Source organism: Meriones unguiculatus, chromosome 7, assembly GCF_030254825.1.
Source record: "Meriones unguiculatus strain TT.TT164.6M chromosome 7, Bangor_MerUng_6.1, whole genome shotgun sequence".
Lineage (NCBI taxonomy): Eukaryota > Metazoa > Chordata > Mammalia > Rodentia > Muridae > Meriones > Meriones unguiculatus.
Window position 1 is genome coordinate 12,561,094 of NC_083355.1, and position 23,845 is coordinate 12,584,938.

General features: G+C 46.5%; 1 long non-coding RNA gene across 1 annotated transcript; it reads left to right on the forward strand.

The window, feature by feature from the left end:
* Window positions 1–7,336: 7,336 nt before the first annotated feature.
* LOC132655104 (uncharacterized) lies at window positions 7,337–16,051 on the forward strand. Its single transcript, XR_009592739.1, has 3 exons — window positions 7,337–7,448; window positions 12,509–12,633; window positions 13,326–16,051. It is a non-coding gene; the product is annotated as an uncharacterized LOC132655104 (long non-coding RNA).
* Window positions 16,052–23,845: the final 7,794 nt, after the last annotated feature.

Sequence of the window (23,845 nt, forward strand, 5' to 3'; positions counted from 1 at the left end):
CAGAGAGTGGGGCCTAGGGTAGCCTTATGTCTTTGGGGAACTAAGAGCCTAGAGCTTGTACTCCCAGGAGCCTTGGGAGGGGAAGCCCCAGCACCCAGGATCTCCTGATCCCTGCCCCCCAACATATACCTTCATGGATCGCTGGATGCTTCAGGTGCCGTGGACAGTGAGACCAGGGGATGCCACTACTTTGTTGCCATCCTCTCATCCTTGGAAGTTAAGGACCCCATGCCCCACATCTCTGTACCCTTCCTCCTGCCCAACCCCCAAGCTTTCTGCGCTCTTGTTGCCTTGTGCGTACTGTTCTAATTATCCTCGTCGCAGCTATCATAACAAGGTTCATACGTGGTGTCCTTACCCAGCCAAACTGCCCTTACCCAGTTAATCTCGAGTGGGCCAGGCTGCCCTTGAACTCACCGTAACAGCAGAAGGTGACCAAGGGGCCTGTCTCTGACTTCCAAGCCCTGGAATTACAGTATGAGCCATCAGGCCTATCCATTTATTTTTAAATCATTTAAGGCAGTGTGTTCTGGTACACACCTGTTATTCCAGCTCTTGCTAAGCAGAGGCAGAAGGATCTTTAAACTGGAGGCCAGTCTGGTCTATACAGCAAGTTGCAGGCCAGCCTGGGCAATAAAGTAAGGCTTCCCAGGAGAGTGGTGAGAACAAGTTTTCAAAAACCTTTATCTAGCTGGGCAGGGATGGCATACCTCCCAGAACTCTGGAAGCAGGCGAATCTCTTGAGCTTGAGGATAGCCTGGGCTACATAAGAGAAACACTGTCTTGGAAAAAAAATAATAATTTTAACCTCTGGAGTCCTCACATGAGAACATTTTCATTGCATCATTTCATTCTATCTCCTCCAACTTTTAAAAAAATATGCTTTCAGATAATGTACTTTGTTCGTATTTCCCCACGATCCTCTCTGATTCTTTTCTCCCCCCCCCCCATTATTTTTTCCTCCTGAGCCATTTTTGAAACAATTGTCAGTGTGATGCCCCTGTGCTTCTAAAGCCTCCAGGGCATATTTCCAAACAAGCAGATTTTACATCAGTCGTCACAGGATGCCTGTACTGGGAATTTCCTTCCAATCTTTCTGATTCCTGTCTCCCACCACAGGCTAACCGCTTTCCATTTCTTCACGCGTACTACTCCCTTCCCTAGTAATGAAAAGTCTGTCTCCATTATTCATAATTTACTTCTGCATTTAACTGCTCCGTGGCACAATACGCACTGAGAGTAATTTCACAATCACTAATCCATATCACTGCAGACGATAGTCCTGCCAGTAGGCAGAAATTATTCATGGTTCCGTATAGGCAGAGGTTACATAGCTTGCTGTGGAGCTGACATCACCTGGGTGAATCCTTCCCGATCCCTGCCCGCATCACATCTGACCCTGAACTTGCTAAGTAGTAGCCTAGGCTGGCCCCAGACTCACAACGATCCCCTTGCCTCGGCCTCTTGGATGACAGGATCACAGTACGTGTCATCACACCCATTTTTAAATGTGTTGACTCTTTTTACTATTGTTATCGCATGATATGTCAACACAGTTATTTTAAAAGTTTCATTTGGCAGGGCAGTGGGGGTGCACTCTTTAATCCCAGCGCTCCGGAGGCAGAGGCAGGCAGATCTCTGATTTTGGGGCCAGCCTGGTCTACAAAGTGAGTCTAGAACAGCCAGAGCTGTCACACAGAGAAACCCTGTCCCAAAACAACAAAAAAAGTAGCATTTGGCCAGGTACCTTGGCCCACGTTTTCCAACCCAGCTCTGCAGCCCACAGAGTCAATCAGAGATCAGGTCTAGAATCACTTTTGAAACACACCTCTGAGCGTGCCTGCGAGGGAGTTTCTTGATGAGGTGAGGTGGGAAGACCCAACCTAAGTGTGGGCGGGACCATCCCACGGTTGTGGGCCAAGACAAACTCCGGCATTCCTTGGTCTCTGCTCCCTGACTGTGGACACACCACGTGGCTAGCTCTCTCTGGCTTAGGCTGCCACGCCTTCCCCACCATAGCAGGCATTGTGTCCCCTAGAGTTGTAAGCCCAGATAAGTTTTTCCTTAAGTCTCCACTCCTCAGGCAATTGGTCACAGTAGTGAGAGACTTGACTGGTACCGGAAGTGACTAGAGGATGGTAAGCTGAGGCCCCAAGAATCGGATTCCTGACACTATGAGACAGACTCCAGACAGCTGCATATTACCTATGAACCAAGGAGTGGAGCTGACAGACAGCACATACCAGTACATTGACCTAGGGTTCCCCAATTTCCGGAACTGTGAGAAACAAACCTCTCTTGTCAATAAGCCATCCAGCCCATGATATTTTGTCACAGTAGCTCAAAACCACAAAGACACTCCCTGTCTCGTTTTACCGATTGAATGTCTTATCTCTCTTTGAACATGGACCCTGTTGCCTTTGTAATTTTGTTCTTCGTGTCCTGCTTGTGTCTTCTTATAGGCATGTGGAGAGGCTTGTCACTCTTGTAAGATATCATTTGGAGTTAGAAAAGGCTGGTAAAGGAGTCCATGTGCAGGGTTCTCCGAGGCAAGCTGGCAGAGGGCCAGCTCATCCCCTGAGAGGGGGGCCCCAGAGTGGGAATGTGGGAATGGCTTCCCTGTGGCCATCCTGGGTTTCCCAGGAAAGAGTAATTTGCCAACTGACTGTGTTCTAAAAATGGCATGCAGTTGACTGCCTGAGAACTCCACAAATGTGGACAAAAGTCTGAATTTTCTTTCTGTTTTAAAATTTTAAAATATTTGTTTGTGAGTGTGTGTGTGTGTGTGTGTGTGTGTGTGTGTGCAGGTGCCTATTGAAGCCAAAAGAGGGTGCCCAATCTCATGGTACTGGAGTTACAGGTGGTTGTGAACTGATTGCTATAGGTGCCTGGAACCAAACTTACATCCTTTAGAAGATCACTAACGCTGGACTGCTGAGCCATCTCTCCAGACTCTCGACTCCCTATTTTCTATCTGTATTCAGCAGTGTGGTTTTCAAGTCTCACAGCCAACGCATTTTATGGTTTGTTGTTGTTGTTGTTGTTCTTTGAGCCAGTCTCAGACTGGCCTGGGACTTACTAGAAAGCCCTGAACTCAAGGCAGTTCTCCTGCCTACCCCTTCCTTGTACGGGGGTTACAGGCACACATCACCACACTCAGCTGGCTAGCCTATTTTTACATGAGGAGGGTTAAGAGGTTCTCGGCCATTCCCTCCCTAGTATGAATTCATGCCTGCTATGTCCTTCTTTTTCTCCAGCCCTCGGCTGATATCCACCGCCCTGGAGGAAATGCAAGTGTGCTTGGTCAGGAAGCAGGAACAAGTGGGTAATTTAGGGTTACAGACTACACAAGCAGGGCAACAAGCCTGGAGGTGGGTCCAGCAGGTAAAGGGAAGGATGCTGCAAGGCAGGAAATGGACTCTGGCACCATATACCAACAGGGAGGTGAGAAGATAGCAAATAATCATTTGATAAAAATTAATCTGAAGCTGTTTCCATTATGCTTAAAGCAAAGGCCGTGTATAAAGGAACAGGCATTGACTGTCTTCTCTCTCCACTGCAGAGAACCTTCACTCTGAGGCCTAGAACTCACAGCCCCTGGGGGCCAAACAGCATCATGCACAGGAACCATGGGACCCAGCACAGCACACTTTTTGTTCCAAACAGCTAACTGACAGCTAATGTCTTGGACCACGTCCTGCTTGCAAACCGAGGCCAGATTCTTCCATAATGGACTAGCTCTTGAGAGGGCCCAGGGAGAGAGAGGGGCCATTAGCAAAAATGAAAAGCAAAGATATCTTTTAGTCCATTAAGTTAAAAGAGGATTTTTCTCTCCTTTATTATTTATGACTTGTGACTTCAGTTACTGTTTCTCGGAACAAGTGCTATGGTTCTGCTTCAGCCTTTGTTTACTGGAGCTAAATAGATGCTTATCAGCAGGCAAGCTACAGATTGCTAAGCAGTCAGGGAGCCCTTCAGGGCTGTGGCCTCTTATCATCCTTTGATGTCTTAGGAGGCAGGTTATTTTCTGTGCCTCTGACAGTTTCTAAAACCTGCCACCATCTGATGTGTGTACGTCCAGACACACATGCACACGTTTGTAATCACTCTATAAAATGAGGAGCATATACACATTAACTGTACATGAATACAGTAATCCCAAATTGAAACGAATGTGAGCATTTAGTTTTTACTTTAAGCAAGTCACCTTCTCCCTAGACTGAGACAGAAGGAGGCTGAGATTAGCCTGAGCCACACAGCAAGTTCAAGGCTGTCTGGCAAGACCCTTGTCCCCTGAAACAAAACAAACAGAAGCAAAGAAAAAATAAGTGGTTTGATGTATGGATGGGTGAGGGGAGCAAGTTTCAGGGTAGTGGCCCCTGTGACCACTGGAGGATGCCCATAATTTCCCCCAATGACTTCCGCAGCTGCGGCTCAGAGTGACGGCACAGAGTCCCGTGCTCTACAACTCCTTCCAAGGTTCAGTGTCTCCTTTGGGTTCCCTTTTTTTCAGTCTCTAAGGTGAGTTAGGAAGGTGTCGGCCTGAAGAAGACTCACAAACGAAAGAGGAAGTGTCTTAACACTCAGCGAGCGCAAAGCAACCGCCCACTCTGTCTGTGGCCTCTATGGAAACACTGAAGACGTCCTCCTCCATGTCCCTTTGGACTTCCTAGGGGTGGGTGCAGCCTGCTGCCCAACAGCAGCCAGCTGCCTTTGGCCAGGTCAGTGCAAAGCCAGCTCACACCCGGCACCTGCCAGGAAGCAGGGTTTCTGCTCTTGCTGGCCCTGGGCAAGCCTCAACCCTCCTGCACAGGCTGAAAACCACATAGCCCAAGTGACGTGCTACCAGGGACTGCCTTGCACGTTGCATGGTCTGAGGAGTCAACGCGTCACCACACCCTGCCTCAAACTCTCCCTCTAGGCAGTCTTCAAATGCCTGGGGGTGTGGGTGGGGGATGTTCTGTCCCGATTTTTTTGACTAAATCAGACACCGGCCTGCAGGTCCTGAGCAGCCTGGGGCAGGGGATGGAAACAAATGTAATGAACAGGAAACCAGGAGCTGTGTCACCAGATGTGACATTCGCATGGCTTAAAAGCTTACGTCTTGTGCAATGTAAAAAATTCTACTTTAGTCAACAACACAAAGACAGCAAGGGAAGGCAGAGCAAGCTAAAAAACAATATCGTGCCAGGCCTGTCTGTCCAGAAATAACCTTTGTGAATGTTGGCTGAGCTCACAACTTCCTTCTAGTGTCTGATGTTTGCTGTTGTTGTTGTTATTGTTCTTATTGTCTTCAACAAAATTCAGACAATGTGAGACTTCAAAAATCACACACTCTAGGTTTTTTGTTTTTGTTTTTGTTTTAGTTTACTCCTTGCTCCAGAGAGAACAACTGCTCTTGAGTTTAAGGATGCTCACTGCTGCCACAAATTCAATCAAGACATAATGTCACAAAAGACTGCAGTCATTAGAAAGATTAATTTCATCCTGCAGTAACCCAGAGGGAGGTCCCCAAGGTCTCCAGTTTTTGTTTGTTCTGCTTTGGCCTTCGGAAACAGCATCTTGCCATGTAGCCTGAGCTGGTTTAGGACCCTCTGGCTTCAACCTCCCTGAATTAGGAAATTACAGAGATTTGGCACAATTCCTGGCTTGAAAAAAAATTAACGTTAAAACAATATATAACTTTGATACTGTTTATATAAAAGCATGTGTATGTATGCATAATGTTTGCTAAAAATTTGTCTACAAAGTAGACTTTCTGTGCTCTTCATTTACATTTTTGTTATTATTTTGTATCTCTTCTGCAGTTAGCATTCATTGGTTTTATATTTTTAAAAACTTACTTTCAAAAGTTATTTTAATCTGTTTATTGATATAAAGTGTGTCCATTATATAGTGACTGTCTATGAGGGCTACAAAATGCATACATCTTTTGATACCATTTTCCTATTTTATATTTCTTGAAATAAATAAATGTATTTTGGGGCTGAGAATGTAGCTCAGTTGTGGAGGGCTTGCCTGGCATCTGGTATACCTGGCATACCTATGAGCCTTACTTTCCAGCTCATAGGTAATGCCTAGCCATGTGGGGTGTTTTGTTTATTTATTTCAATTTTAAATAACTATATTTTTAACTATGTATATGGGGGAGGGTGTGTGTGTGTGTGTGTGTGTGTGTGTGTGTGTCCATGGAGGCAGCTAGGGATGCAGTATCCCTTGGAGCCACAGTTAGGACTAGCAGCTGGCATTGTAAGCCACCTGACACAGGTGGCTGGGACTCAAACTCGGGGGCTTCTGTAATAGTATACACCCTTAACCCTCAAGCATCTCTCTAGCCTCTCTGGGGTCTCTTATACTGGTGCTGATTCTATTAATGAGGGTCCCCTGGCCATGATCCAGTTCCCTCCTTGCTGGGTTTGATCTTCATCACTGTAAGGTAAAAGAAAAAGAAAGTACATAGTTTGGTTAAAATTTAAAAGTAAAAACATTAATTTGCTATATAAATTTTACACATAAATTTTACACACCCACATATAGTTTGAACACTGGATATTTGTACTTTAAACAATAATGGCATTTCCATCTTGGTGAGAAAAGAGTAATATTGGGGTTGAGTTGTGGAAGAGCAACAGAAGTAACTGAGGAGAGAGCAGGTGCCTAACTGACTCATGAAGTCACAATACAGCTTGGATCCTTGGCTGGCGCCATTTACTCTGTCATTTGACACTGTCTTTGGATTTTCTGGGCCACTGTGGTCCCCAGGCTCCCAGCTGACCAATCAGGAACCCACCGGGGCCCTGAGGGAACCAAGGTGCAGGTTCCCTGTGGTTTTGTTGGGTAGGGGCTCTGTGAGGAGTGAACCAGCCTATTTCTCTGTGTTCCTGAGACGCAAGGCTCAGCACCGAGAGAACACAGAACCTGTGAGAGGTGTGGGCTTGGGATCAGGCTGAGGCCCTTGCAGGTCCTTGGTGGCTCATCTCAAATAAGGGTGCTTACCACTGGGCCACTTGGTGACTTTCTTCCCAAACGAGAATGATGAGAAGCTCTGAGAAACAAGGTGATGGAGAAAAGTCAGTAAGATCAGTAATCTCTGAGAACAGCATATCACACCTGTCTATTAGTTCATGATCCAACTATGGTAGGAACAGTAGCATTGCAGAAGCCAGTCCCCTGCCAGCCAGCAGGTCCTTGTTAGCTAAAGAGCCGGCAGTGGCCACAAGGCAATCATAATATAGTCTCGTGGCTGGACATATTGGTCACAAAGGCTAATTACAGAAGTGCTCTTTGACAGAAACAGCCAGTTGGTGTGAGTCATTGGGGTGGTTAACCCTCGGGCCTGGGGTGTTCCTGGGAAGGAGCTGAGATCCACACATCTGAAGGAGACAGAAGGACCCAGGGAGTTTTCAGTTCCAGTCCCCAGAGCCACAGTCCACCGGGCTGCTCTCACAGTAAGTGGCAAAAATCACTTCCCTCCTGCTTCCCCCAGGCTCCTTTCTGCATTCGCTCCTGTTTAGACCTCATTTCACACTTACACACACCTCTCATGATTCCAGAGTCTGGCCTGTAGCCTGAGGAAAAAAAAGATATTTCAAATGGTAATTCAGATAACTTCAGGTCCCATGAAATGCAAACAGGAGTTTCACCTGAGCAGCTGTGGCTGTAAAGTGGCTTTGGCCCGGATTAGGCTTCTCTAGTCAAGGATCTAGTGGGAGAAGGGGTGATGACGTCACATTCTTCCTCCTCAATATTTGGATTTCTTATCTGGAATCTCCTCCAGCTTATTTACTGTCAAAGTATTTGTTGACGTGTCAAGCTCTTATAGTCCGTCTCCATGGCCTGATGGCTGGTGGGACAGAACCAGGCCTCCTATAGGAACGACAGGGTCTCAGCTGTGTCCCCTCCCAGCCTTGTGACTTCAGTGAGGAGTTATGAAACCTAAGTCTGCGTCTTTACCTCTGGGGTGGAATGCTGCTACAGGCATTCCATTTGGTAGAAGAAGCCCTCAAGAAACACTATGTAAAATTTGCCCTGTGCACTTTCACCCCAAAGAAGGGGATTGTGCCATTTGTTGGGAATAGAAATGCAGAAATGCAAAGTGTACCAGTGAGTTGTAACTTCTCTTTCTTTCTTTCTTTCTTTCTTTCTTTCTTTCTTTCTTTCTTTCTTTCTTTTCTCTCTCTCTCTCTTTATTTTTGAGACAGAGTATTACTGTGTAGCACTGACAGCGCAAAATTAGCCATATAGACCACGCTGGCCTCAAACTCATGGAGATCTGCCTACTTCTGTATCCCAAGTGCTAGGACTAAAGCTGTGCACCAGCACGCATGTCTCAAAAGTGTACCAGTTGGGATAAAACTGATTTGCTGACTCTGGGTGTAATCATCAGTGACCCAGCACAGTAAGAATAGACTCACTTCATCTTAATTACCCAAGCTCACAGAGAAAATGGTGTTAAAGAGACCCTAATGCCATCTGTCCCCTCCCCCCCCAACACACACACGCACCAGGACTGAACACGTGTGTTCATAGCTCATTCTCTTTATCCCAGGAGGCATGGGATAGAAAATTGCAGCAAGCACTCTGTAAAGACAGGGATTACCTGGCTAATCCTCATAGCCCTCAGCATTCAAACTTGGTTCTTTCTTTCTCTTTCCCCACTCTATAAGAACGTAGCACGGTTTGTCCTCTGGTATTGAAAAATCAGGGGTGTGCTCCACCAGAGCTTAACCATGCAGCCACTTCAATTCCTGGACTCCAAGCCTCTACCACAGAGTCACAAAAGCTTGATGGGTGTACCACCAAAGGAAGTCTGTGATAGCAACCCAGAGACATAAGCCTGGTCTGAGCTGGAGCAGCCCATCACTGCAGGACCCATTTGTGACTTGGATGCTCCATTTCTGTCGTGGACCATCCCCAGATAAGATTCAAGAGAAAACTAGAGCTGAGGGACTCGCTCTGACCTCAGCTGATTTCCACTTCCTAGTTCTAACCCATGTGTATTAGCAATGTCAGAGTTTGATTTTCTAAGGATTCCAGAGATGGCATAGGGTTCCCTGCTACCTCCAAACTCCAGACAAACAGTTAATGATTTCCTGGTATAAACATGTTCCAACAGTTTCATAGGATATACTTGCACTAAATATATATATAGTGTGTGTGTGTGTGTGTGTGTGTGTGTGTGTGTGTGTGTTCACCTGAAATTCTAAGTGGGTAAACTTTTCACATTCTCCCTATTTTGGTGGCACTAGAAAAGGAATCCAGGACAGCATGCGTGCTAAGCTGACACTGTACACTGTACCACTGGGCTGCGTCTCAGTCTGGCATCCTGTGTTTTCATTTGCTAAATATGACAGCGTCATTTCCCAGGGAGGTCTTATTTCTCTTTTCCAGATCCTCAGAGGTGGCGGTGACCTTATGAATGCTCCATACCCTGGACATAGCCTGACAAGCTGAGTGCTCTACTTCCCTTTCTGTCCTTAGGATAAAACACTCTGGCCAAGAGCAACTAAGGAAAGAAAGGATGTATTTGGTTTTACACCTTCGGGTCACACAGCTCATCCCTGAGAGAAGCAGGGCAGGAACTCAAAGCAGAGACCGGCTCTGCTCGCTGGTTCACCCCCTCACTTAGCTAGCTTTCTCGTACGGCCCATGACCACGTGCCTCCAGATGTTGCCTAAGCAGGCTGGGCCTTCCCACATCAATTAACAACCAAGTCAGCGTCGCACAGACATGCCCACAGGCCCATCTGATCTAGGCAGTTACTCAGATGGGGCTTTCCTCTCAGCTGACTGTGTCAAGTTGACAGTTAAAGCGAAGGAGAACAGGGTTCTGGAGAGATGGCTCAGCAGTTAGGAACACCCATGTCATGTGGCCCTCAGCCATCTGTAATCTGGGCAATCTGATGGCTCTGGCCTCCTCAGGTACCTACACACACACACACACACACACACACACACACACACCAGAAGTAACAAAGGCAGCTGCCAAGGCTCCCTTCAGTCAGTCAACCCAGGACAGAAAACAGGTCTTACCACTCAGCCTTAGAGGACTAGGGGAGCCCCAGAAGGGCCACCCAAGGAGAAGTTCAGTACAGGACCTAGGGAGGAGGCAGGGCAGGCCTCACTCTCACAGGCAGAGACACTCTCAAGACTGTACAGGATTCAAGGGGATAGGGCGGGTAGGGCAACTATCTAGGACAGTACTCTGAAGCTGCAGACATCTAGCTAGCTGCGGTGGACACAGGCCCTATCGGGGCCACAGCGGACTTGTGTGGGTGGGCAGGAAAAGCAGGGGAGAAACATGAACGTGGGGCCTCAGCAGAATATGCAACAGGCTGCGGCTGAAGGCTGGGTCTGCATCTGGCTTATCTCCCAGCAGTCAGCGCAGAACACATACGCTCAGTAAACTGTCACTGGACTGATATTAGGCCTTGCCTCTTGGTCACTGGAAAATGCTGAAGCCATTTCCCAAGAGGTAGTCAAGATGAAAGCGGTGTGATGGGTGAAGAGAGTTGAAAGAGGGTGAGCCAAAAGGAAGACTGGAGAAAGTCAACCTGGGAGGGTTCTATGGTTTCCTAAGAAGAGCCCAAGGCTGGGTTTTCAAAGGGGCAGCAAAGATGGAACCTAGGATGCATCATTGGCAGTCTCCTTGCGTGGTCAGTGTGGCAGGAGTGGGCTGCAGGGACCTGGACTGTGGTCCTGCCTTTCCCTGAGTAGTCAGAGCACATCGTTGCCTCTTTAGGACTGACAGCCTGATCCCTGGGAACTGAGGAGGGAAATGAGAAGTTTCCCTTCTGCTCTGGGACTGTGAGGCTGAGATTTGGTGACTCATGTGAAGGGTGGGTGGGTGGGTTAGTGGGTGGGTGGTGTCAGGGAAAGGAAGGAGCCTGAAAGGTCAAAGATAGCCCTGAGAAGGACTATGGAGAAAATGATGCATCTGTCTGGAAAGAAGAAGAAGAAGAAGAAGAGAAAAAAAAAAAAGGAAGTAGAGATTACTGAACAAAGAGCAGGACAGTGATGCGTTTGATGTTAGGGAACTTTGGAGACATGAGGGCACGTCTTCACAGCAAACAGGCCATAAAGTCAAGAAGCAGAACCGATCAGCATTCTCTCTGTAGCTTAACGTGATAGGGAACCATGTCTCTATCCTAATCTGGAGCCTGTGGATAGCAGTCACATGTGACAGAAGGCGGTGGGTGTCTCCATAGATGTGGTTAGGTCAAAGCTTGAGAAAGACGCTGTCCAGGTATCCTCTCAGAGGGCACATAGAGAAGATGGTACTGAGAGAGACGTAAAGAGACAGGGCATTGCAATGCTGGGCATTTGCAGATCTGTCACCTTAGCATTCAAAAGGCTGAGTCAAGAGTGTTACATTGTGCAGGCAATTCAACTGGCCTTCCCTTAGGGACCTTTAGGGTCCTGACAATGTCCTATGTCAGTACCTGCATCCCATGACATCATCTGGGCCAGGTACATAGTGACCTGTCTGCCACTTCCTCCCTCTCTCTTACTCTCTTGCTCTTGATCTCTCCCCCTCTTCTGCTCTCTCCCTTCTCTTTGTCTGGGTGCTACCTACCCCTACCTCTCTCTGTGTGTCTTTTTCCCTCTCTCTCTCTCTCTATCTCTATCTCCATCCAATAAACCTCTTTCATATAAAATCCATTGTGTTCATGGCATTTTTATATAAATACTAATATTTGGTGCCAAAACCCGATGGACAATCCTATAGTTTTCATTCTGGGACCCCAATCACTTTCATGCCTGCATACAACAAAATCTTCTGCTCCAGCCTTTCACAACCTGTCCCTGCCTGCTGAGGCCAAACACATCTGTCCCGCAAGAGCAGCCTCGATCCCTGCTTCCCAAGGCTACTCAGATGGGCAGGCGCACAGCTGCTCAGAGCAGCCCACCGCCACCGCTGCCAGGCTGTGTGTGTGGCATTTTTATATAAATACATACAAAAATTTGAGGCCAGTCTGAGCTATATGGTGAATTCAGACCAGCGTGAAATATATTAAGAAAACGCTCTCCTAAAAAAAAAAAACAAGAAAAACAAAAAAACAAAAACAAAACAAAACAAAACAACGACAAAAAAAAACAAGACGCTGACTGGGAAACCCAGAATTTCCTTTTCTTTGCTTCTGGTCTGCTAAGATATGAGCAAGCTGCCTCATGTTTCTTTAGGCAGATCAGGAGTTGTACCCACTCCACGCACCTTCCCCACACAATAGACTGTATGCCCTTGACCAGTGAGCCCAAACAAACCTCTCTTCCTAACATTGCTTCTTTTCTTTTTAAGATTTTGTATCCCACCAACTGCAATTTGTGCTGTTCATACACATCTGGGTTTAGGGCTCTCCACTGGAGCATGGGTGAACCTCGCAGGAATCACACACTCTCTCTCCCCCCGGAAGCCACCAACTGTCAATAGTTCCTCAGTCAGGGGGTGGGGATTCAAGAGTCCTTTCCACACTCCGTGCTGGAATGCTGACTGGCTTGCTCTTCTGCAGGTCTGGTGCAGGCAGTCACGGCCGCGGTGAGTTCATGAGTGCAGCAGTCCTGTCATATCCAGAAGACGCTCTTTCGGTCTGCTCCTCCCCAACCTCTGGCTCCTACAATCTGCGCATGACTGTCGGTGAGCCTTAGGGTAGGGAGTGTCATATAAATGGCTCATTTGTGGCTGTGCGCTCCAAAGACACTTATTCCCTACATTTTGAAGAGTTCTGAGTGCCTGTGTCAACTAGTGTCTACTGCATAAAAACCTTCTCCAACGAGTTTGAGAGCTTTACTAATCTATGGATTAAAAAGCACTCTGTGCCCTGTGTATTTGGCAAAATAATAGCAGGGTTACCCCTGGGACTAGTGAGCTCCCCAACCAGAGGCTCTGGGCCTGATTTGCAGTGCCAGACATATGCTAATGTGTGCTTCCTTCTGCGGAATGGGCCTCAAATCCAGTTTTTAGAAAAGCTGTTTGTTAACCCTATAAAATTCATGCCACTATTATACTCACGGGTTAAAGTTTTTCTTGTTGGGTATTTGGTCAGAGAAATGACAAAAGTAACTAACTTTGGAAACTGTTACTGAGGCAGGATATTAGCAGCATATGCTTTTAATACTAGCACTCAGGAGGCAGAGGCAGGCAGGTCTCTATGAGTTTGAGGCCAGCCTGGTCTACATAGTAAGTTCCAGGCCAGCCAAGGCTACATGGTAAGGTCTTTTAAAAAACATACCCCCTAAAAATGCTATTGATAAGTGTGGCTATTGCTATAATATAAACCTTGCCCAGTGGTTTTGCTGTTGTTGTTGCTTTTTTTTTTTTTTTTTCAGGCCTTTGGAGATGGCTTGTGCGGACTATAGAAATTTGGTAACGTGGCCAGAGAAGTCCTAGAATGCTACAAACAGCCTAATGGGCCATCCTGTTGGGAGTTTTGAAGACTAGAATGCTGATAGAAATGCAGGCCCTGGAAGGTGGGGAGATGCTCAAGCGTGTGGATCTGAGTTTGTTTCCCCTGAAGCCATGGAAAAGCCAGAAAAGAACACATGCACATCTGTAATCACAGCAATTGGGGGCAAAGATAAGTGGATTCTGGGACTCTGGGGAGCTGGCCAACACTGCAAAGTTCTGTGAAAGATCATACCTGGCAAAACAAAACAAAACAGTGAGGAAGCAACTGAGACAGCATCCAATCAAGTTTTACCGCCCTAAGCAGCTGCATGGAAAAGCACACCCACGCATGTGCACAGACAGACAGACACACACACACACAGAGACAGACAGAGAGATGCTGACAGTGGAAACTGAGCTCATTAGGTCTCATAGAGAAACAAGCAGTCTGTCAGGAATTAGACTAGAGGTCATGTGTGTTATATTCTGGTAAAAAGCCTGTTGAGCCTGAATCCTGAAGGCTGTGTGAGACTGAATCCAAAAATAATGGCCGAAGCTGTTTGGCAAAGGGAATTCAAGACAGCAGAGCATTCAGGCTGTTGTATGGTTACTGCTCATTGCCCCTAGCCAAACAGACAGAGCAGAAAAAAAAAATTTTTTTAAATGTGTAGCTTGGCAAGGAAAGAGACTTAGGTCAGTTTGACATCTGTGAACAAAGTCCTGTGGACAAAGCAAAGGTAATTAATGAAGATAATGAAAGCATTTTACACTGAAGCAGTAAGAATGGAGCCTTGGGACAGGACTCCACCCATTCACATCTCCAGGACATTGAAATTCATTTGAAAGGAAAATGGGTTTAGATTACCCCTGCTCTAAAAAATAAAAATAAACCAACAGGGAAACCTTTTCTCCGCCTCCACCCAGGCACGGAGATCATTGCAGCTGTGGTAAATTGGGCAGGCCACCTTTTGAGCTAGCGGCATCACCACCCACACAGTGCTGATTTTGCAGACAGGAAAATGCAAGAGTTACAGGTTCTTAGAGCTTGTACCCCATTCTGGAAAGCCCTTGAAGCACGATGATGGGTGGCATTACTGGATTTTTTTCCATGGAGGCCTTGAGCTTCACTGGGTGACGCTATGAAGATAAGGCCCGAGATGTAAGAGACCCACAGTGTTGGAGATTCCAGGACCGGAGGACATCTGCTGAGGAAAGCAAAGGCCGTGGACCCAAACCAGCCCAAGACAGAGGCTACATGTTCACAAGGTGACAAAACCAGAGTGAAGGGGGATGATGAGCCAAGTCCACTGGAGCCCAGAGGATGCCACCCATCAAGAGTCCAGGATGCTGGACATGAAGCTAAGGGTTTGGTATTTTCCCTGCTGGATTTGGTCTTGCTTTGGTGTCTTACGGTTTCTATTTCTGTGACGAACTTCATGATGTAGGAATCAGTACCCAAAATTAGGTCCTCAAGAAGAGGAAGCCACTGAGCCATTGCTCCAGCTCCTCGTCTGATCTTTGATACCCCGTTCCCTCTCCTGTGGAATAGAATGTTTACTTTGTGTCAGCATACATGAGAAGGGCTCACAGTGAAGGGATTGCCCGAGACTCAGAAGAGTCTTTGGATTTTGAAAGGTATTAGGACTACTAATATTTGGGGTCCTCTCAGAGATCATATTAAATGCATTTTTGTAGCATGAGGTGAACAAAAATATGCCTCCCCGTATTGCCACACTATCATAACCTTCTATTCTGCTTTGAGTGTGAAAGGTCCACCGTAAATCCTCGTGTTTAAATGTTTGGACCTCGACGGGGAACACTTTTCTGAAAACCTACGGGGTGGGGAGTGTGGACCCTCATTCCTCATTGGGAGCAGTGAGTCACTGGGGAGGGGCCTTGAGGTTTGGTAACCCAGATCCACTTTCTTTGCCCTCCGTGTAACCAGTCATCTGATATTCCTGCCACCGTGCCTTCCCCAGCACAAGGGGCTATGTCCCTTCAAACTGTGAGCCAAAACAGACCCTTCTTCCCTTAAGCTGCCTTTGTCAGATGTTGCCACAGCAGTGAGGAAAAATAGTACTCCTTCCTATTTTCAAAAAACCACTTAAGAGTTCTTGCTGTGATCTCTCATAAGCTCCACAGTGCCTCAGTACCCTTGCGTGTGCTGACTCCTCTCCATGGAGCTTTCTTCCCTCTCTGCGTCTTTTCTCTTGTCACAACCAGCCTCTTTTTTTGTCTATTACTTAGTGAACTTCTCTGGCGAAGCTGGAGCCATCCTCTATATTCTTGGTGCCTTGCAGAAGGTTGCTTCAAAAAAGGTTCCCGCCCAGGCAAAACTCTGTATGTGGTAAGCTCTCAGCTTCCTCCTTGCCGTGCTGGCCCATCTAGCCGGCATGCAGCCTGTGCTGTTCCTCATGCCCAAGCATCTTTGTTGTGGTTGTTTGATGCAGCTGTCAGTTTTGAGAGAGAATCTTGCTCCGTAGCACAGCCTGGCTTTGAATTTGTGGCAACCCTCTTACCTCTGGCCTGAGTGGCATGATCTGCCACATCCGGCATGACCAGGTATCTTTAAAAGCATCCAATGCCTCCTCTACCCAAGTGTTCCTGTACCCACCTACATGGAAACAAGTGCTTTCAAATGTCTCTGAGGAACTACTGCATGCTTTAGCTTAATGATGTGGACTTCTGCCTTTGTGCTCTAGCTTGGCTATGAGTGCCCTAAATTCTATTCCATAAGTAGATCTTTTTGGTTGTTTTGTTTGTTTGTTTGAGACAGGGTCTCACTATGTAGTCCTGGCTGGCTGGCCTCAAACTCACTCTGGAGGCCTGCTTCTGCCTCCAGAGTTTTGGGATTAAAAGTGTGTGTCACCATGACTGGCACACAGATTATTTTCTCACTAGTGGCATCCATTATATAAATGACACAGTAAACAGTAAATTCTGTTACACTCTACAGACTTTTAAACTCTTACACATTCAGCAAACTATTAGATTCTGGGGATTCAGGGGCTGGTTGAGGCAGAATTAAGTCTCTGCCCTTTGAGAGCTGAAACTCTTGACCTAGAAGTTGACTGGAAAAGAAAGAATCACCCCTTTTCTCTCCTCACCCCGAACCTGGTGCTCCCTCCTTCCTTTTTCCTCTCCTCCTTCCTTCTCTTTTTCTCTTCTCCCTCTTTCCTTTCCTATTTCCCCTCCTCTTCTTCTCTTCCTCATTCCTTTCTAATTTCCCTCCTCCTTTCTTCCTTTTCCTTCTCTTTTCCTCCCCGTTCCCTCTTTCCTTCCCTCCTTCTCCCTATCCTAGTCCAGGACTAGAGAACAGACTAGACCCAGGACCTTGTCCGTGCTAAGCAAACACTTTTCCAGGGAGGTTAGCCCAGTCTTCAAATTATTATTATTTTTTTAAGTAGCCTTACTGAGACATGATTTACATGCCATACAACGCACTCAGTCATTTTTAGTACAGTCGCAGAGTTGCGCAACTGTGACAATATAAGCACGTCTGCCTCAAAGCCCCCTCCCGTTTCCGCTGCCGCCTGTGTATTTGCATGTTCTGGACATTTCCTACCAACAGGACCTGATGGTCTGATCGTAAGGGTGAATCATTTTGTAACTGGCTTCTTTCACTTTGCATAGCGTTCTTTTGCGCTTCACCCACGCTGCAACATCTCTGAGTACTTCATCCCTTTGCATCCTGAATACCATATTTTATTTAGCCATCCATCGGCTAGTGAACACTTAGGGTCCTGGTACTTTCTGACTATTGTAGATTGTGCTGTCATGAACACTGGTGCACAAATGTCCGTGTGCACGTTTTCGTCCCTCGTGGGTATACATCTAGGTGTGAGATGACCACAACACAGTTTAGTTGTCTTGGTTGGGGTGTCTATGGCTGTAATAGAACAACATGACCAAAAGCAACTTCCGGGGGAGGAAAGGGTTTGTTTCATCTGAACAGCTCTCAGGTCATCGAGGGAAGCTAGGGCAGGACCTCAAGGAACCAGGAGGCAGGAACTGAACCGGAGGCCATGGAAGGGTGCGGCTAACTAGACTGCTCTTCATGGCTTGCTCACCCTAATTTGTTATAGAACTCAGGACCACCTTCCCAGGGATGGCACCGCCCACATTGAAATGGACTCTCCATATCAATAGAATCCAATAGAAACCTCAAATTCGTGTGTGTGTGTGTGTGTGTGTGTGTGTGTGTGTATGTGTGTTATTTGTTTGTTTTGGAGATTGGGTCTCACTGTGTTGCCCCAGCTGACCAGTTCTTTATGTAGACCAGGCTAGTTTCAAACTCGCAGAAATCTGCCTTCCTCTGCTCCCAAGTGCTGGGATTAACAGTGTGGGCCACCACCAGCCGGCTGAAAGGCCAGATTCTTTTTGCTTTGGTTTTTTTTTTATTTGCATCCATTCTCATTTGGTTATTTTACACGTGTCCACATTTGCACATGCAGACCAAAGGACAGTTTTCCAGAGCTGGTTCTCTCCTAATGTGTGGCTTTCAAGACGTGAACTCAGGCTTGTGCAACAAGTATCTTGACCTACTGAGCCATCTTGATCTTGAAGGTCTCTGTTTTTGGCTTTTAAAGATAATTGTTTATTCATTCGTGGTGTTTATGCATGTATATGTGCACACATGTACCACAGTACACATGTAGAAGCCACAAGACAATCCTTTCAAGTTAGATCTCTCTACCATTTGGGTTCCAGGGATCAAACTCAGCCAGTCAGTCTTTACAGCAAGTCCCTTTACTCACTGGGCCATCTTGCCCGCCTCTGTTTTTTATTTGCATGTTTGGTTGGTTTGTTTTGGGTTTTTTGTTAGTGTGTTGTTTTGGTTTTTCAAGACAGGGTTTCTTTGTGTAACCCTGGCTGTCCTGAAACTTGCTCTGTAGACCAGGCTGCCTCTGAGATCCACCTGCCTCTGCCTCCCAAATTCTGGGATTAAAGGCATGTGCCGCCACTGCCCAGCTGTGGTTTGGTTTTGGTTTTGGGTTTGTTTGAAATAGGAATTTGGCATTGTAAGAACTCACTGTTCAGCCGAGACTGGCCTTGAACTTGTGGGGTTCTTCCCTGCCTCAGCCCCCTGAATGCTGAGATTATGGACATGAGGTACCTCATTCACTTGCAAGCTCAAATTTGTTGTTGTGTTTTCTTCACGACATAGCCTTGGCTGGTTATGTAGACCAGGTTGACCTCAGACTTACAAGAGATCTACCCACTTCTGCCTCCCGAGTGCTGGGATTAAAAGCATGAGCTACCACGCCTAGCTGAAGGCTCAGCTTCTACCGAGTCATTGCCACATAAGTCTTGGTTGCTTGAGGACCATTCTAAAGCAAGAATCAGCTTTCAGGAAATACAGCCTGTGTTTTGGAGGCCAAGTGTCCTTCCTGACACAGGGTTCACTGAGGATCTTGAGCTAGGCTTTGTAAACAATCGCAAGGACATCTTCGGAGATAAGCCCTACACTGCCAGAGAATGTCCCTGCCGGCCGGCAACCCTAATAGGGAAATTGTTTTCTTGGCTCCAAGCACATTACTCCTCTGGCATCTAAGCCAGGGAACTGATTGACCTTTTAAGGCTCATACTTCTCAGGCACTATAGGGTTTGAAACCAGCGTTGAGCCAACCTCCTGTTGGCTTTGGACTTGACTGGCAGAATACAAAAATGATAGAACTATCACAGATTGAGAGCTGTTCCTGTTGAGAATCTCAGATGGGCCCGAAGGATGGCTTAGGGCTAAGGTCACTCACTGAGGCCACAGGACAAAGACCTTGCAGAGGACCGAGGTTCGGTTCCCACCCCCTACATGGCATCTTACAACCATATATAATTTCAGTTCCAGAGGATCTGACACCCGCTTCTGACCTCAGAGGGCATCAGGCACATGCACAATGTGCATACACACAGGTAAACACTCATACATAGAAAGAAAAATAAATACATCTCAGCTGGAGAGACGGCCCAGCAGCTAAGGAGTCTGATTCCTAGGACCCCTGTCAGGCTGACTCCAGCTCCAGGGGAATCCATGCCTCTGGCTTCCACAGGCACCCCCATACAAGTGACATACACTCAGACAGACACACATGTACATACATGACTAGAGGTAAGATAAACCTTTTTAAAAATAAAGAACCTCAGAGCTGGGGAGATAACTCTGCCGCCAAGCCTGCCAGTCTGAGCTCAGTCTCTGAGACATGTTGAAAGGAGAGAGCTGACTCGGAAAAGCTGTCCTGTGACATACACACACCACACACGTAATTAATTAAGATGTAATTCAAAAAAAATCTCAGTTGGCAGTTAGGAGGCACAAGTCTGTCACTGGGAAGTGATCCTCCAGGAGGATCAGGAGTTCAAAGCCATCCTGAGATACTTCATGATCTCAAGGCCAGTGCAAGCTACACTCTGCTGCAAAAAAAGCAGAATCAAATCAAATAATAATCTGAGTTGGCACAGCTAGGTGTGGAGGCAAACACCATAATCCCAGCGCTCAGGACGGGGCATGAGCTGGAGCTTAGCTGAGGTAAGTTCCTGTGGAGGACAAAGGTGGACAGTGGGTAACTTCCACAGCTGTGCTCCACCTTGTACATGGAGGCAGCGTCTCTCACAGCTCCCTGATTCAGCCTGTCAGCCTTCTCCTTGGATCCTGCGTCTCTGCCCACCGAACGCAGGAATTACATTTAGTGTGGGTGCTGTGAGGCAAGATCTTTACCCACTGAGCTCCCTCCCTAGCTCCAGTTGGGCTTTCAAAGCATACAGTACATGTTGAGGCCTTCAAGGAGCCTGTACATTAGGGCCTCAGCTCTGCTAAAGCCAACATACACATACATATACACACATGCATATATACATACATACACCATACATAAAACATGCATATACACACATGCATACATGCACATATCATGCATGCATACAAACATATAAATACATATATATACACATGCACAAATACACATATATGCACATACACACATATATGCACACATGTACATATGCACACATGTATACATACATGCACACATACATTTACATACATGCATATACACATGCATGCACAATGCACACATACATACATGTACTCTCATATGTGTACATAATACCTAACTCACACATATACACACATGCATGTACACATACTACATACATGTATACATGTGCTCACATACCTGTACATAATGTATATTACACACATGCATGCATATATATATATACTACATACATACATACTTACTTACATACACACACATATATATCCAGACAGCATCCAAATAACCTAGCCTGCCAAAAAAGATGAGAACCAAGGACTCAACTATCACTCCCATGACACTAACTTTGGTCATCTGGCTCCAGCCAAGCTCTCAACTGACTGGAAATCATGGCATCAACTTAGCTTGCCCAGACCAAAGAACCACTCAATCTACCCATGGACCAGGACAAATAAAGCAGGTGCTGTCTTCAGGTCTGGAGATATTTGTGAACCAGCAAAACCTAAACCACAATCTGACATGTGACAGTCATTTCCCTTCTAATTCCTGGCCTCATCATCTAAAATGGAGGATCCAGATCAATCACACATTTACAAATGTTTGTAAAAATGCTTAAAAATTCAAAACACCAGATATCAAAACATTTTCTCAAAAAAATTTTCAAACTAAGAAAAGTATTCTTTTAGAGATATAAAATGGAAAATGTCAGTGATACTAGTGAGTTTTGTTGTTTTGTTTGGTTAGTTGGTTTTCTGAGAGAGTCATGCTGTGTAGCTCTGCCAGCGCTGGAATTCACTATGAGCCCAGGCTAGCCTTGAACTCATGGCAATCCCCGTACTGCGGCCTCTCGGGTGCTGGGATTACAGGTGCACGCCACCATGCCCAGTTTCAGCTGTGACTCTTGAAGCCGAGTGGTATGTGTGGGTTTATCATCCTGGCCTCTTAAATTCTTTTCTTTTTATCTTGTAAGATGTATTTTTTTGGTGTGTCTGTGTGAGTGTACATCTGTGTATTTGTATAGGTGCTCCGACCTCCACACACACTGATGGCGTTGGTGGGCTTCAGGTGGCCTCCTGCGTCACCCTCCACCGAAGTTTCCGTTTTTCAGGCAGGCTCTCTCTCTACCTGTGGCCTGTTTCCGGGACCAGGGTGGAAGCCAGCTGGTCCCCGCACTCCTGTCTCTGCCTTCCTTGGATGTGGGGTTACAGGCCTGGGTCTGGCATGCTCAGCTTGTTATGTGGGTGCTAGGACTGGAGTTCTAGTTCTAATAATGGTGCAGCAAGCACCCTTAACCGCTGAGCCATCTCTCCAGCCCCATTCAAAATTTTTCTGTAAGCTAGTTAAAAAAAAAAAAAAAAGCCAAACCAAATGGAGACATGAAAATCAAGACAACAAAACCTGAGAATTCTAAATGTAAAAATACAAAGAATAGTGTGAAGCTTGATCTGGTGTCTTATACCTGTCACTCTCACACCCGAGAGGCTGAGGCAGGGGGATTTTGATTTCTAAGCCAGCCTGGGCAACACAGTGAGCTCCCATCTCCCACACCCTCCCTGCAAATGCAGCTAATTGCTGTTATCTTTAGTTTACTTGTATGCGCGTTTTGCCTGTGTGGATGTCTGTGCACCACCTGCCTACCCGGTGCCTGAGGAGGCTAGAAGAGGCCGCTGGATCCCCAGGGACTGGAGTACAGAGAGCTGTACAGAGAGCCACTCTGTGGGTGCTGGGAACCAAACCCAGGTCCTCTGGAAAAGCAGCCAAAGGCGCTGAAGCACTGTGCCATTTCTCCATTTCCAGGATAACCCACTTTTGATTACTCTGGTGTCAATATAGGCCCACTAGTTAAACCCATGGACCGTAGCCCTGGGGGTTTCATGAAGAACAATAGGAAAGTGAACCAACACAGCCAGACTATCTCCTAGCCAGCAATATTTGGTCTTCAGTTTCATCTTTTGTACTTGACTTCTCTTCTTCACATGACAGGGACCGAAAGACAAGTCTGTTTAAAGTTATAAATAGAAAGTTGCAGGGAAAAAGAAAATTGGCCTTTTTTTTTTTTTTTTTTTTTTTTTTTTTTGGTGCTAGTCAGCAAACCCCACCATGGGTCCCTCATTACCTTTGTTTTGTTTTAGACAAAGTCCCCAGTAACACAGACTGGCCTTGAACTCAGTATGTAGCTGAGGATGACTTTCAACTCCCGATCCTCATGTCTCTGCCTCCTGAGTGCTGGGATTATACGAACAGGCTCTCGGGGCTCAGGCCCTGCTGTGGATGGGCCCCAGGGCTTCATGAATGCTAGGCAGTCAGTCTAAGCAACTGACCCACAGCCAGCCCATTATTATTATTATTATTATTATTATTATTATTATTATTATTTTCTTCTCTTCTTTTTGGGGACAAGGTCTATGTAGCCCTGGCTGTCCTGGAACTCACTTTGCAGACCAGGCTGGCCTCAGACTCACAGAGATCCACCTGCTTCTGCCTTCTGAGTGCTCTGATCAAAGGCATGTGCCACCATGCCCAGCCCCCGTAACACCACTTTTGGAAAAGACTTCATCGCTTCTATGTTCTTTTATGGGGAAAAGAAAGGTCAATCCAGTCTCCCCTTATTGTAAGTGTGAATTCTGGACACAACTTCCCTTACCATTCTTGTGAGGCACACACAACAGTGACACAGTTACCTGAACAGCTAGTTTATATTGAAAACTCGTCTGGGCTTCTTTTTTTTCTTTGCATATTTTAAAAATTAAAAATAAAAGAGCAGGGCTGGTGAGACGGCTCAGCGATTGAGAACACTGTCTCTCCTTCCAGAGGTCCCGAGTTCATGCGAGTAGAGGCCATCAGCGGACATCTTCCTCAACCGCTCTCTGCCTCATTTGGGGGACAGGCTCACGCACTGAGCCTGGAGCCTGCTGTTCTATCTAGGCGGGCTGGCAGCCAGCTCCCTGGACCTGCTTCTCTCCTCCCCGCATGCTGGGTACCAGGTGTGCACCAACTCGCCTGCTCTGTGCTGGGGATCTGAGCCCAAGTCCTCCTGTGTGCTGCAAGCCCTTCACAGCTGAGCCATATCCCCACCAAAGCCTTTCCTCTTTTTTTCCTTCCCTCCTTCCTTTTCTTTTCTTTTCTTTTTTCTTTCTTCCTTCCTCCCTCCCTCCTAAGCTCCCTCTTTCTCTCTCTTTCTTCTTTCAAGCTTTTTGTGTTGAGGGGAATTCCGATGTTCAATGTTTCAATTTCCAAAGTTCTTAAACCTGGCAGAGAGACTTTAAGAATTTGTCTCCCAAATCATACATTTTCAACACTTACATGAAGTCCAAGTTTTATGTCGTAATTGTTTTTTTTCAGGATTCAGAGTTAAATTTTATGTGAAAAGTGGGGCTCTAGAAAAAACTTTTACTTGGCAGAGACTGGAGCCAACTGGCTGAGTTGTCAAGCATTGCCACTGGACGGTTACTTTTACCTGCCGCAGTTCTGGC